A 16,874-nucleotide genomic window follows, 5' to 3' on the forward strand; every position below is an offset into this window, starting at 1 on the left:
ATAAAACTGAATGAGAACCCCTGGTGGCCTAGTGGTTAGCGTGCAGGACTTTCACTGCTGCGACCACGGGTTCAAATCCCGGTCTCCTGGCCTGATGGAGGTCGTTAGCCCTGTGTGGCCATCCATCTATGAGAAGGACACTCTAAACAAACCTACGTCCTGAGGACCTCACTGCCATTGTCCAAGCTTGCTTGGCCCCGGCAGATGAACCTTAGGATTAAAGGGTGGGCTCAGTTCAGCGCAGGCTGTGTCTCACCTAAAAAAAAAAATCCATTGCGCAGGCTGGAAAGGTAAAAAAGACCTTTCCCCAAATCTTCGTTCACGAAGATGGGCCATTATTTTATTTATAAAACTGAATAACTCTCTTTTGAATGGTGAGTTTATCAACAAGGTTATTGCTGAATACTTTTAACAACTTGTTTGAAGATATCTCTGACAGCAAGAAAATTGTACACCACAGAAAAAAAAGCCTTAGATGATTTAATGTCAAGGACAGCATCCCACACATTTCTGAAGATGTCAGCAAGTAGCTGGCTACCAGTTTGCAAAAGGTTGCTGTATTCCATACTGAGCATTGAAGTGGCTGCTGACTGACAGCAATGGTTCCCTGTGCTGTTCATCACAAAGGATTATGCAAGGGAGTGACACCTTTAGTGCAGTCAGTGAAGTTTGTGAAAACATTACCTTGAAGAAGCTGTTTTTCAGTGACCATTAGTGCTGCACTGAAAGTGGTTTGTGATTTGTTTTTGTTCAGGGAGTGAAGAATCCAGTGTCCAGGTTCACTGACTCTTTGCAAAGAGGCACTTTGTCTCAAAGACAGTAGCAAGAAGCTGGAGAATGTCCTGGAAATTGTTGCCAAAACTGTAAATTGAACTGTGGTCTGAGTGCTGAACTGCTGCCAGTTGCAGGCACTACTTGATGAAGATCAGTCTCAGTACTTAACTTTGCTGTTATACAATGTCACAGGGCTAAGCAGGAACAGGAATCTGATGGGTGTGTAACATGGCTTTATGAGATAAGACCTTTTATTTTAAATAAAGGTTAGAAATCATTATTAACTGAAGAAAGGGTAGGTTTTTGCCAGTCCCTGTTTTACCATAGAGATATCATAATGTGTAAATTCATCAGAAGAGTGAACTTTAGAAAAATACCCAGGGAGGTATTTCAATAATATCACAGATGACATTCATTAGAACCTTGAGAGCTGATGATTAAACAGTCTCTAACTTTGAATTTTCTGTTGTTAGAACTTTATCAGAAAGTACTGGGAATAGTGAAGCCTATCTAAAGAAGAATTCTTATTTACAATATTATATATTTTGTGATTTTCCCCCAAAGTCTTAAACTTTATTGTAACATTTCCCTTTTGCTCAAACTGAATTAATTTATTTTTGAGAAACAGTGAAATTCTGAAAGGCAGAAAGCAATTTCATACCCTAGATGTGCAACAGCACAAATCAGTGTAAAAGATGGAACCACAGAGCTTTCAGTTAAAGAAAATTGACTTTTGCTTCCTGTTTGTGTGTTGTGAGGTGTTTTATGATTGCCAGGCTGCACTTCTTGGGTTATTCTTTCTAACTGCTTTTCCTGCTGTTTAACTTCATCAAAAAGCTTTTAGCAGCATGTCAATAGGAAGCAGAGAACCAGGTGTATCTATCAAAAAAGGCACAGAGGGCTTTTTTCCAGCAGTCTTCAGTGAAATGTGAGCAGCAAGGAGGAGAGTGGCTTCTGGGTGTGCTATTGCCATTTTAATATGGTCATTCCAATGGTTTCTCCAAACCACAGAGTTGTGGCTTAGAAAGTTTACGTTCTAAGAGTGCTAAAGGTAATTTTTTTTTCATTTGGACAGGATCCAAAACCTGTTTTCTAAGTGGCTGTTTTGTTCTGCACTACCTGCTCCTCAGTATTTTAACTTGAAGTGGACTTGAATTCAAATTAGTGCCATCATATTTGCTTTCAAAATGGAAAATACTTCCAGACGTAACAAGTTATGTTGGAGTCATGAAATCCAAGACTTAGTGGGTTGGGTGTATGAACATGTAGACCTGACATATTTCTTGCATCTGACTACATACAACTCTTTGAAAAACATGCTCCAAATGCTTCTTAACTTGATTTAATAATGGGATTGTGAGAAGTGGCAATTAGATTATAAGTAAATTAGAGAGAGGTAGTGGTGTCTAGTAGACTTTGTTCTACACTCTGCAATATATATTTTTTTAATCATACATTTTTTTTCTGAAGTAGAGCTGCTTTGTCTAACACGAAAGTTTGCCAGCATTGCTCCCACTTGTGAAGAGGGAGGTGCAATGCAATTTAGTGACTACCAGGCTTTTTCTGACCCACTTTTTATGCTTTGTATAAATAATTAAACTGCTGGTAAATAAATGTATCTGTCCTCTCTACTGGTTTTTATAATGTAATACAATTTTATCATTCTTGGCTTTGGCTAAACCAAATTGTATTCTGAGCTACCTGCAATAATAGTGTTGCTAGTGAAGTACAGTCAGTCTAGTGAAGGGGCACTAGAGTTGAAGTTAGAAAAACAGGACTTCTTATGCCAGCTCTGCCACTAAATTACTAGAGACAAGTAATTTTACCCCTTCATTTTTTTTCCAGCCTTTGTGTATCTTGACACAACAGCTGTATCTTACTATGCTCTTAAATTTTGGAATGTGTTTTGACATACCTAGTAAGGTAGGGCATATTTTGTCTGGAAAAGGGCTAATGAACTGATTTGAGTAAAAATATCCCCACCCTGTTACATACATGATAGGTGTAAGGGTTGGATCAAGTGTTTAAAGTGGGAAAGGCTTGGCCATTCTGGATTTGGTTTGGTTTGGGTTTTGTTTGGTTGGTTTTGGTTTTTGTGTGGTTTTTTTGTTTGTTTGTTTTGTTTGTGGTTTTTGTTTGGTTTTTTTGGTCCTCTTCTTTTATAATTTTTTCTCATTCCCAGCAGTTGTCCTCTGTGTCCTCCGTGGTTTATCACCCTTGCCCAGCTAAAGCTTTTCAGCTCCTCACAGCTCGTTTTGAGGAGCCCTTCCTTTTCCAAATGAACCGGAATGAGCCTGCTCAGCTGGAGGGCTGTGGTGTGGTCCAAGTGAGCTAATCTGCCATCTGCACCTTCCCTGGTGAGAAGCTGTGACTCCAGAATTCCTGGCACAGCACATGTGAGGCACCAGGGATCAGCCGACCCACCCCGGGGCTGCCTGACTGCCCTGCCCACGTAGGGCCTGCAGCTGAGAGCTCAGTTAGTTCCCCTTGGCTTTATCTCCTCCTACACAGACATATCTTTTCACTAGATGGGACTTTTGGTTTTGCTTATCAGCCCTTTATTTTAGTACATTAATTTCTTGATCACTAGAATATATGACGCGACAAAGTCATCTCATGTCCTTTCATTCAATATTGGCAGTTGTTACCAAGTCAGTTATTTGGAGAATTGTTTACACACGCTAATAGCACTAAACAAATCCATGGGTGAATTTCATGGGTAAAATGATACAGTGGTGACAGCCTGTTTTAAGAACATTAACACAGTTCTAGAAAGTAATTCCCATTGCAGTCTATACTGTGGAGACAGATCATTCCTGAAGTATTACAGTGAATTATGGTAAATATAATAAGTGTCCTTTACAGCCATTAAATATAATTTCTAAATGCGTAAATTGATGTTGCAGATCTATTAAACCCGTTTTTTTCAGCTCACATCTTTGTGTCTAAAAAAAATAGTGTTCCAATTTAAATGTTCCAGTAAAAGAATGCATGAAGAATTCACCTATTACCTCCTTAGATAACTAATTTATTACATGGGTAATACAAATTAATTTACTGTTTTATTAGCACAAATGTAAGCAATATACCAAGAAGGGAAAGATTTTTATATTTATTATCATGGTAAAGTAAATTATGTGAAATTGCAGTCAGCAAACAGGCCATTGTTCACATGCTGTGCCCTTGAAAATAAATGCCAGATATATCTGAAACATATGAACAAATCTGAAAGCTAATATGGACCCAATCCAAAGGCTACTGAAGCAAATGGAAAGATTCCCACTGACTCCAACGAGCTTTGGATAAGGGCCAGAGAAAGCAGCATTCAAATCACCAATGAGCAAAGCTGCCCAAATGCAATTGGAAATGTTCCTTGTTGTTTTCTGGGCTCTGAGGGAGAGACATCAGCTGTCTGGATTCTTGCAACAGGGAGCATATATTTGGGATGTCCATCTCCTGCTGTGCAGGTTATTTATAAGGGTTGAGAAATCGTGGAATCACGGAATGGGTGAGGTTGGAAGAGCCCACAGTGGGTCATCAGATCCAACCTCCCTGCTCAAGCTGGGTTATCCTAGAGAACACGGCACAGGAGTGTGTCCAGACAGTCTGGAATATCTCCAGTGAGGGAGACTCCACACCCTCCAAACAGTGGTTGTGTAAAATGAACTTTTACTGAACAAATTTGTTGACTGAAAGTGTACTTTTTACTGAGCAATGCAACACTATGTTAAATATAAACTTTGTTTACCCTAAAGTGTGAATTTTGCTTGTCGTTATGCTGAACAGAGCTATATGAAGAACTCCTTATTTAAGTTAAACTCTGACAAAATGCTAATTAAGTTTTATTCAGTTTTTGTTCTTTCTTTCTTGTGTTTTTGTAAAATCCTCACTTATGGCCAGCTATCATAAGATACATCAGAGTGGAAACATATGTTTAATTCAGAACACATAAGAAAACATGGAAAAAAGGTTTATTCAACCACAGTAGAAGATATAGTATAACCAGTAGGCTTTGCTGACTTCACTGAACTTGTAACAACACTACATTTTAACTGCTTTCATTCAGTTTAAAATGCATGTTTCTAATCTATATTAAAATCCTAATTTCATTGTCTCCAGGGTTTAATCTGATTTTTTAAAATATAATTAACTGCAGTTCAGCATAACTTCTCTGTAAATAAGTTTATAGTTTTTTCTTCCAAAGGTTCCTATCCCATGTTTTTGGGTATTTTTGTTGTTGTTGACCAGCTAAGGTTGAAATGTGAAAAATTAAACAAGATTGTTAAAAAAAAACTGAACATGTGTACTAGAAAGTTGTTTCTTTACAAGTTTGCAGCTTAACTTAGCCCAATTATTTGTTTCAGTATCTGTGGTATCTCTAGATCAAGAGTGAACCAGCTCCTGTCCTTCTCTTCTGGTTAAAAATAAAGTCTTTTATCTTTACTCAAAGAAAAGGGGTTCATTTCCTCCTTCCATTTTCTCATAGCTGGGTTAAGAGAGCTGGAAGTGCATTTGTTCATGGATTTTAGCAAAGCTGAGAACTCTCAGCAGCTCTTGGAATTGACACAACTATAACTTCAGGACTTGCAGGACAAGAATATTGGCAGCCTTATTAGTTAAAAATATCTCATAAAGAAGATGTGTCTTGGTTTAGATGTTGTTAATACAGAGGCGTCAACACATCCTCCAAGATGGGATTTTACCTGTTCCAGCACTGTGATTCTTGGGATGGTTGAAAGACAGCAAATAACAGCAAATTAAGAATACATTAATAAGTTGATAAGAATGCATCTTGCAAATGACCTTCCTGCTTCACTGTCTCCTCTGCAGTCCAATAATAATTCTGAGTGTATGGCAGAAGGATTTTGACATTTGTATCAGGGTCGCTGTCAACTTATTCCTCCTTCTCCCCTGAAAGTGCAGCTGTAACTTTAAAAAAATCATTATGGTGAAGCAAAGAGGCCAAACCAGGCAGCTCTTGCTGTGCCTTCAGACAAACTCTTGCTATCTTTGGGCTGACTCATCTACTGTGAGCCACACATTGTTTAAAAACCCACAGAGACTCTGTGTGACGCAGAGAATACAAATATTCTAAGGTTGCTTTTCAACTCCTTGGAGTCATTTTATCTATTTTGGTGTTGGGAAAGCAAACCTAAGGTAATCCACCCAAGAAAAACAACTGCTTGAGATGTCAGCAGCAAAGGATATTCTGGGGCAGTGGAACAGTCATTATCACATGCATAATTTCTGCAGAAACCCCAAAGCTAAGCATGGCTATGTAGGCAAGCACAGGAGTTAATAAGGCTGGTGTTTTACTGACACACACTAATTCAGAGCTGACAGAGGCAGAAATACATGAGACATTGTTTCCCCCAGATTATTTAAGTACAACACTTGCTACTCCTGTGTTTGATTTTGCGCCCCCCAGATCTGCAATTACCACACTCAAAAATACTTAAAAGGTCCCAGTGAATTCTATTGTCTAAAAATATGTCAACTTTCATGTCAGATGTTAAGATTGAAGTTGTCATTTGAGCAACTGAAAAACGTCTCTGCTAATTGCACCTTTAAAGAAAAAGAAATCCCTGAGTTAATTTCACTCAGATTTAAGGAAAAGATGTGATTTGATTCATATTACAACATCTTGAGTTTGGCATCAGTACTTGATTTGACTAAGACATGATCATACAGTCAAACAATCCACAGGCCAGAGAATAGGTAGTTAAGAGGACAAGTAGTTCAGCACAGTTTCTGTCTCTTCTTGATCGTTGTTAGCTCTTGGTGACCCTATAGAAGGCTGAAAGTTGTTCCCTTTCCAGGCTCTTTGGTAACTAAAAGCAGTTGACAGTACTGTGCCAGGCCTGAAAGCTGTAACTGTGACCCATTCCAAGAGGTCCACTGATTTTCAATGACAAAAAATGACGTGTCTTCCCAATCAGAGTAAAATTTTATGATGTTTCTATGCCTATCAGAGCACCACAGCCTTTGCAAACTATAGACCAGTGAAGCTGGGATGATCCAAAGGAAAATTTGGTTGGAGGTCTATCCCAGCTGTGTGGTAGAATCTGTGCGACACCAGGGTCACTGAATGCATGGATAAAAGTGGTGAGCTGGGAAAGAGCATCCCTTCTGCTAAGGGAAATCATGTCTCACCAGCTTTCTGGGTTCCTGTGATGATATCAGTAACAAAAAAAGCCCCTACAAAACAGCAACAGAAGAACAAGAACAAAAAACCAAACAAAACAAGCCTGAACGGATAAAGATGATCTAGTGGACTTGACATGGAAAAACATTGACTAGGGGTCAGTGCAGGACCAGTCTGGGACCACTAACAGTTCGTTTTCATTGATGAACCAGAGAAGACAATAAACAGTGATGACATTCAGGCCTTTTCATGATCCCATGCTAATGATATGGAGTTCCAGAAGTAACTCACAAAACTTAGTGGGCAAGAAAAGAGCTCAGTCAAATTCACAGTGGGCAAAAGTAAGATGATGCATCTAGGAAAAGAGAACTTAAGCCATGCCTTGGCTTGGAATGGGTAGTTATTGATCTGGGAGTCATGATTGATTGCTCTGTGAAATCAATGCCAGTGTGAACCAACAGCAAAACATTCGGGATATCTGGATTAAAGTAGGATTTGATTTGTAGATGAAGTTTATCTTCATATTTACTTCTATTTTCTCTCAAATAAATCTTCTGAAGTAGGGAGGAATGTCCGAGCACCATGTAGCACCTTTCCATCCAAAGGGACCGCAGTGCAAGAAAAGATTCTCTTAGTAAGACCTTAACTCTCAGCTAAGAATTCATAAGATGGAATGCTGCAACGGGGCCAATGGAACTGTCCTTGCCTAGGACAAGGACAGTTAATTTGCTGTGACTAATTGGAAAACATATTTGCATATTAATATGCAAAATGAAAGTGCAAGCTGTGTTTTTTTTCAAGCTATGTAAAAGATTGATGTTTACGGTAGCATGCTCTAACTCTACAATATTTCGTATACTTTGTTCTATCAAAAAGAGGAAAGTTGTTGAATTAGGCATAAGAGATGCCAGGATTTGTAAGCATAGCAAGTGAAAAGATGAACTGAGAAAGGGAAAGACATGGCCAAACATAGATAAGTCCATAAAACTAACCTAATTCTATATTCAAGTAGTCCAGTACTAAAGAAATTACCTACAAAGAAGTAACCCTGTATATCCAGATGGCCCAGTCAAGGCCATTGTCTCTGCACCAAAAAGTGGATTTGAATTGCATCCATTCATAGCTTTCTGTGCAGCACAAGTAGGCAACAGGAGGCTGCAACCAGGACATTTTAATACAAACAACCTGAGAGTTAGGAGGGACCTTCTCTCAGTGTCTAAGCAACATTTCCTTTCCTTTTCCACTCTGAGGCCTACAGGGGTAGAAAGGTAGAAGATACATTTGAGAAGCATATTTTGCAATCTGCTGAAGCTGCTAATTTAGGTATAGGTGAGACTCAGCTGAGATGGGCACAGTTAATGAAAGAGCTTTATGAAGCTGGAACACGCTATGACTCTCAATTTTCTTAAGCTCTTTTAAAGTAGGGAGAAAAGGAAGTTCTCCTGCACTTCCCATTTGGAATACTGGAATTATTTAGTTGTCCAAAGACCACCCTTGTTGCCAAAAAGGGGTAGGGATATGAAATCCTATTTGATCTTCAAAGTGCTTCAGGGGTGTTTGCCTCCCAAACGTTTTTGTTTGGGTAGGTTGTGCCACCTGATGCACCTTGAGCCCACGTGCTGTTTTCTCCAGTAACAGGTGGTGGTGTGTTTTAGCAGGTAAAGGTTTTTTGCCATTCAGTGAGGCATCTGCAGATACAGAGGCTTAATAGAAAGTGGATTCTTGAGGTGGATGTTCCCACATGGAAAGTTTCTTTTTCTCCCATGACATTCTGTCAACAGCAGGAGCTGTCTGTGTTCTGAATCAAAAGAATGTAATATACCCCTCTGGTTTTCCTTTTCAGGCACCTGTCAATGTTACTGTGAGCTCTGGCTCAATTCAGGTTTTCCTCCTGAAAAACAAGTTACCTATATTATTTATTTATTGTTATTTGTTGTCACTGAAAAAAACTTGAAACGGGAAGTTGCTACGGCTAAATCACTGTTTTTTCTATACTACTTAATAAATATTTGAGACTTAAGCTGTTATGTTTTGCTGTCTTTAGACTTCCAGTTTGTATTTTTATATAGTCAGATATAGGTATATATTTGCTTTACTGAGGGCCAGCAAAAGTGGAATTGTCAAAGAGTTGTTGGACATAATCCAAGGAAACTTTTTGAATGCTAACCAGGCTTTAATATGAAACCTTTTCTTTCTGCAGTCACAAAGTGCCTCTATCCCTCAATCTATTTGCTTCTTTATTAGCAAGCCAGAATCGCATCAGCTCATACAAGATTATTTCTGCTCAGATTCTAACACTTTAGATAAATTTATGTCTATGAAAACTTGTAATTTTCCTTGTTTTGATCAGCGTGTGCATTCGGAACCAATCCTTGCTAAAGGACCCTCTGCTGAAGAACCCATGAGCTGGAAATGATTTCACTTTGAAAAACATCCAGTATATTATTAAAACCATTTCCTTTGTCATATCCCTACCCTGTTACTCACTGTTCTCTTCATAGGGGCTAATTAAATGTTATGCTGCTAATCAGTGTTGATAGATACAAAGTACTGTAATGTCTTCTGGCTTTATGGATTATGCTAATGGCCATCTGCCTATTATTGATAATTTGTTCTTCAGTTACTGGAGGGGGAGGAAGAAGCTGTTTGGTTAACCATAAAAAGGAGCTATTTGGTTTATGATGCATTCAGCTGTATCACCAGTTGTCTTTAGCTATTAAAGTTACTAAAACTGCAAAGAATATAATTTCATCAAGGTCTGAATTTTCCCTAGTAATTATATATGAAATTTGTATGTTCAGACAGTCAGAGTACATCAGTGATAAGAGCTTGATGGCAATGAGTTTATTAAGTACTCAATGTGTTAAACCAAAGGTAGATAGATACATGATTAAATTTCATACTGCAGTCGTCTAAAATGCTATTAACTATGGAGAGTAAAAGGCCATGAAAAAAATCTAACTAAATTCTGTAACACCGAAATCTCTAACAAAATCTTGTATGTACAGAGACTGCCTCAAAGAACTGCAAATCCCAACATACTCCATTGCTGGCTGGAAAATGTCCATTACAAAAATTGGAAAGCTTTGCTCAGAGGTGTAATGTGTACTGCTGTTTTCATGTACTGGGATAGAGGGTACCAGATTTCCTCCAGTATGAAACATATTGGATAACAGTCCTTTAGCAGCCTATTAAATTTTGCAAAGCCGTCTTGGGTTGTAGTGAGGTTTTACTTAGCCAGTTTGACTGTCTTGTTGCTCAACCAGAACAGAAAGCTCTGACACAGACAGCAAGCACAGATTGATGGTGGATGCTATCAGCTCTGGAGTTAGCTGAAAAATACCCACAACTCTTTAAAAATATGAAAACACAGTTCACTTTTCTGCAGCACTTTTTGTTGCTTCTAGATGAGCTACTGCAATATAAGGAAAAGCTGAAATTAGAAGTCTGAAACATTTTGGTAGGAACTTAAAATAAATCAGAATAGAGCTTTTCATTAAAACTTTCCCTAGCACTATTTGGGAATCATGTCAACACTTAGAAATGAAGGAAAGGTTCTAGGCAGTAATCATAATAAAGAATTTACACATTTCCCTTTTCTTTCTTAAGGAACAGTGCAAGTGTGAAGCTTTTGAACGGATTAAATTTCACTTTCTTCCAGGATCTTAAAATTAAACTAATCTAGAAATACTCAGTGTTGAGAAAGGGAAGCCTCACAAAAAGAACTCACTGAAGGAGACTGAGAATTCTTTATGTGGAAGGAGACAGCCTGACTGATGGAATAGCGCTTTCCGGCAAACACATTCAGTGGAGGCTGTTGCACGTTCTGTAGCTATTGCTTTTCATTAGACTTTACAAGCAGTGTATGAATAGTAGATATCAGTAACGAGCTCCAGATTCCTTGGAGTAACCAAAACTTCACAAAACCAAGAGTTTGTATCATGATGCCTGTCAAAGAAGGGCACCACTGAGAGTTCCCTCAGGCAATCTCAAGAAACTCAGCTTGAATTCTGTAAATGCTTTGAAGTGCCATTGAAATGCTGTATCAGTAAACTCAAACACTGAACAGTGCAGTTTTCTCTGAATGCAGTTCTTATCATATATACCAGCAAAGTATGAGTGGCTGGATTTAGTACAACGTGAAATTATTGCCTTATATATAAAATCTCCTTAAAATTGGCTAGTATTTTCTCATGCAACAGTTAAGCAGATTTCCTGTATGTTTTTACAGGCTTATACTTTCAATAATGAACCAACCTTAGTACTTTGCAGAGGTTTTGTGTGGTTTTCAAAGCCCTGGTGGCACTAACAGGCTTTTGTGGCTTTAATGAGCCACACCCGGAGCCTGATGACCCTCCAGCCCTCTTAACCCCACCCTCACTTTTGGGCCAGGATCCTTATTTAAGCTCAGTCTTGAGCCTGAGTGGTGCTTGCTCATTTAGTCAACCATGCCTGGTTGACTTCCCAGCTTGGCTTTGGAGCAGTGTCATCCCTCTGGACCTGCCTGGTGTGAGCTGGGCTGTGCAGCATCTTAACCTGGGGACTAACTGTGGGGCTTGGACCCATCCTGCCTCATCACTGTGAACTGCCTGATGACTTGAACCTGGTTTGGAACCTGTTTGCCACCCCGGCTTGCTTGGGTTGGGCACTGTGGGATGGCTCCTGTCAGGTAAGACCCTGTTCTACCCTGGCTTATCCCTTGGCTCCCCATCTCATAGGGAGTAGCTGGGCCTTGCTCTTCACTGACACTTTCTTGTGGAAATGGCTGGAAGGTAGGGTTGACCTAAAATAACATATTTCTCATTCCTGGAATGTTCATATTTTCACTTCTGTGTGTTATAAGATAGGCCCAAGAAGCTGCCCCTTCACCTTATCCTTGGTTGGTTTTTTTTTTTTTTTTTTTGGTCTTCGAGGTGTCTGAGATTCCCTCTGTACTTGAAGGTGGACTGTTGTAATTTTCAGTTATACCTCATATTTGTCTACTATGGATAAAGACAAAAACACAGTCATCAGGGATTCCCCATGACTGATAACAGGTTTATGTCCTAACAACATTCCTATTAGCTTCCCTCAGGGTCACTCCTAAATCTAGTACTTCCATAGGGGAAAAATATCCTTTAGGCTTGTGTTGTTATATCAAGCTGCACATTTGAAGAGTGCCCTGAAAACATCATTATCTGCTTCTAGAAACTGAAAATAAAATAATCAAGGGATGTTCTTTTATCTCATTATTGAACAATGCTGGTCACTTTGGAAAGAGCTGGCATTTGAGATTATTTTTGTCTTTTGAGAACTTACTTGAAACAATCTTTTTCCTCTTGTTTATAGAATCTTGTTTTTCTAAGCAGCTGATATTTATTATAGGTGACCTGCTCTAGGAGGTGTTAAATGTCAGTAGTGTTGCAGAAGTCACTGGCTCAGCAGTGCTGGCAATTTTTTTTTCTTGCTTACAGCTGTGTGGTTAAAAAAAAATCCACTCCCAAATATGAAAGACAAGGTCTTTATAATGCCACTCATTTTACATTTGGTCACAAGGCTGCAAATAACTTCAGGCACAATTTTGTATAAAGTTAAGAATAGCATTGGTCTTATTTTCCTATTAAGTTAGAAAAAATGTGTAATTACTATTCATAGATAAGCACTACCACTTACACATATTTTAAGGTCTGAACTGAGGTCAAAGGACATCAGCTCTGCAAAACGGGGAAAAAGGGGGTCTCTGAAAAGTTGCTGTGTTTTATGTTAGGAAAATTTGTGGACGTGTCATCACTTGGCAATTGCAACTTCCAGAGGGCTGAAAGTATTTATGATGGTGGGTAATTGCATGTAGAATTTATGTATATTTGCTCTGTATAACCTGTTGATTATTTCAAAATATTCTATGTGCAAAAACCGAGTCTTAAAATACTCTAAAACTATTTTTTTCCTCTCCAATTTGTAATGAAATTGTATTTCTTATTTAAAACTGAGTTAAGTGTAAATTAAGAGAGAAAAGTAGATTTCTGTATTTCTTTTCTTCTCTCTAGGAAAGTTCTCATGCTATACAGCTCACAGGGGCATTGCAGGTAGTAGTGCACATGTGCTCTCTCAAAAACTTTTGTCACAGTTGGCAGGAAGATTTTATGTTGTGCACATTTCTCCACTGTTCTGGATCCCTTGCAATATGCCCTTTTTCCCAGCCACCAGTTCCTGGAAATCCCTTATCTGAGACAGTTAAGAGGTTCATGCTCCCTTGTTTCTTACCAGGGGTTTTTTCCCTCTGCTAACATAGCAGGGACTTATTGAAGAAAAACGAATTTCACTCAATAATTGAATCCTAACTTTGTAAGTCTCAGTGAACAAACTGTGCCATTTCAAGCTTTGTTGTCTAACCCTTGAAAATAAATCCCCTTAAGGTGAGACAGCCATTACTTTGCTCCTCTGTTTTGAGGAACAGATGGGAGGATAACACATTCAAGAAGCACAAACCATGATGCTGAATGCAGAGTTCAAAGGCAACTGGATACTCCAGTAATGGATATATGTGTATCCAGGAGAAGTATATCCATCTTTTACACGAATTCCTGTGTATTCCTGAGTAAAATATAACAGCATATTACCTGTTAAATATTATAATAATGCTCTCCAGTTACTCAACACATCTCTAAGAATGGTTGCTAGATATTACTGCCAAGGGGAAAGAGAAGATGGCTCTTAATTGGAGGTCTACAGGAACTGTTTAAAAGAAGATGTTTTGTTCCTTCAAGTGCTTAGACTGTAAACCCATTTATAGTCTGCTTGTCTGGTGGGGTGAGGAATAGAGACACCCTTTTGAATAGATGTTCAGGATAGCACCAGAGAAATCAGCCCTCTGCTTGTGGAAAGGACCACAACCAGATGTGAAAGGCTTGATGTTATGGGTAGAAGTCATTTCTATGAGTTTATTTATAAGAAGTTGTAGCAGGTTAGAATAAGAGTGGTCAGCTCAGCCAGGTTCATGTGTGTAGCTCGATACCAGTGTGTGACCCTTTGTTATCAAATGCAATAGTCCACTGAAAAGAAGCCAGACAGCAAAAGGTGCTTGTGAAGGTACTACACAGATGTCTGGGCAGCTGCAGAACTACTTACTGTACGTTTTCACAAGGGAAATAAAAAGACACATTATGCCTAGATGAATATTTTTAATTACTTATGACTGAAGTGGGCTGCATCTGTTTTCTATGGCAGTTTAAGGAGTGTCAAATAAAAGATTGGAAACTTTGCAGTCCCCTGTGCAAATGAGCATCCTAGGGGATTGGTTAAGGCAGTCAAGAGCAATTCTGTGCCTGAACTAAAAGAAATTAATGGGACAATAGACATAAAAGCATTGTAGAAGGCAAATTGATCTTGACACGCAGCATCTTTTGTCCAAACTCAATCCATTTACTCGGATACTCGTGAAGAACAATAAATGTTGAGTAATTGACTCGAAAGCAATTTGTGCTGGGAATGATTTTGGAGAAATGTAGCTTTGAAAGGACCTCACAAATTGTCAAGGAACAAATAATGTTTTTGTTGACCATCTGGCAGTGGAGTTTAAAAGCAGTCAAAGAAGATGAAACAAACTGAGTGTTTTTAGCAATTTGTTGGTGTAGTAACCTCATGACTTGTGTTTATCACAGAAATCAAGTTGTTGGCTCTTAAATGAAGCAACACTTAATATGACAGAAGTATGGTTTCAGTGCAGTGAAGCTGTAGGTTAAACAGTCATGGGTGGGTTAAGCCTAATGAAAAATAATAAAAAAAATGCATCCACACTGTTTTTAAGAATATGCTGCTGTCATGCCTAATGCCAGCACTGTCTGTGGGAAACAGCAGCTCACTGGAAGCATATCCCCCTGATTCATAGCTCAGTGTTTCATCCTGCAGTTTTTGCTCACAGTAATCTGCCAAAGAACCTCTCTGCCCTCTCTGGGGATAACAGCAGGAAATAAATCTTGTCCTGGACATCCAAGATTTGAATGCAGTTCCACATGGCATCCTGTGTCAGTGTAGGAGTCTGCATTCTCACCACTGCTTAGAATATTCATTGAAAACCAGACTGTCAGGCTACCATAGATTTTAAAATCCATGGTAACACCTTCCTTGGTGTTACAAAATGTGACCTTGATGCTCTTGGCTTGTTTTCTGCACTGGTCAGTGTAGGGCTGGAGCTATTTGGCTTTGTGGTGCTGAGCTACAGAGTCTTATAAGTACAGCACTGAATTTTAGTAGGAGATCCCTGGGTCTGTATTCTACCTGAAGAGGAGCAAAGCTGCAGAAACTGCAAGAAATGTGATGCTGAAGATGCCGAACAGGTACATGGAGATATTTTTTGGTCATGGTCAGAGCACATGTGTCACTGTAGTTCTCAAGTAGATTACAGGACCACCAGAAGATAAATTTATTTAACTGTTGCAAACTTACGCTACCAGTAAGTAATAAACTTACTCAGGGAACACTGTACTTTACTGTGCCTTGCCTTGTACCGAGGGTTGAGGAAAATGTGTGTAAACCGTGAGGAAGTCAGACTGAAAAATAACAGATGAGTCCTTAAATTGAAATCTACTGTGAAGGCAAGGCTGAGGTGTCATACCTTTGCAGCAGTGAAACCTATTGATCCTGGTAGGATACAGCAGTTTACCACTGTCAGCATAACAGTTCACAAATTCCTGGAGTCCTCTGAAACAGAATGTAGGAGTGAATCTCGCTGTGCACATTTACACTACAAAGGCACAGCCCTCCAGGAGGAGAGACAGCTCATTTGGTAATCAGGAGAGACAAACAGCTGGGTTAAACAGTGGCTACCAGAAAGGAAATAAATGATCTAAATGCGGTTATGATGGCAGACATGGAAGTCTCCCAAAGGTGTAAAGAATTCCTGGTGGACAGTTAGTTATTTGCCCCTTTTTTTCCATATAATTTTCTTTGGTTTAAAAAAGAGTTTCAAATGTAATGTGATCTTTTTATCCCTTTTTTCTTTGGGTGTTAACCCAAGCACTTTTGTAAGTGTTCAACTATGATTTCAGTGGGAGTTTGATGCAGTATGAAGCTAAGTGCGTGTGCTTTACTAAGCAAGGATGCCATTAGTGAAAGACATCATCTCCCTCCTCTGTAATGAGCCTGCTAATCCAAAGAAGGCAAAATTGGTGGAGAGGATGCAGAGAGCAGTGCTAGAGTGAGCTGGTCAAGCCTTAGGGAGCATACAGCACTCAAAGGAGATGGCAGCAGCAAAATCCCCTCCAGTGCAGAGCTGGAATGTGAAAAGTTCGTTACTAATTTTGTTTAATATCAGCAGAAACAGAGATTGAGGTTGAGAGAGCAAAGCCAGGTATGCAGCTTCCTGAGGTTTTGTGACTGAACAACTTCATTCTCAGATGATGAATGACCAAGTTGTATGTAGGCAGCTGGTCACAAAGTGTGTCTTACCTTGCCTCTTATGCCTGTATGACAGCAGTGGATAATGGACTCAAACCTTGAAAACAGTTTAATAATTTAAAATTTTTCAGGTTTCAATTAGAAATAGCTCTGGCATGTGCCTTCTCCAGCAAAATATCTCACAGTTAATCACCAGGATGCTTTTTTTCAGTGGAGGACCATATCTTGGTCAATGCTAACCTATTAGCTGTGTAAGAACAAAAGTCAGTTTAACTTTCTTTGCTGCTCTTCCTTATCAGAGGTTTTGCTGAGGTGCTGCAGCAAAAGGCTCCAGCAGAAAATTATGTCCCTTTCAGGTCTTGTATAGGTACTTAATCTTTATTACTTTATCAGGAAATTGCATCACTTACCATGTTGGCTTTTTGAAAGATGAACAGTGTTAAAAGCTTTGGACACAAACAGAAAATATAATGATGTCACTATGGTCTTAATTCCTAAATCTACAGAAAGGAGAGACTGATGCAATAAGTCTGTGTCTGACCTGCAACAACTTCCACTTTTAAAAACCTTAAATACTGTT

The sequence above is a fragment of the Neopelma chrysocephalum genome, unplaced genomic scaffold, assembly GCF_003984885.1.
Source record: "Neopelma chrysocephalum unplaced genomic scaffold, ASM398488v2 Primary Assembly neopelma1_81, whole genome shotgun sequence".
Lineage (NCBI taxonomy): Eukaryota > Metazoa > Chordata > Aves > Passeriformes > Pipridae > Neopelma > Neopelma chrysocephalum.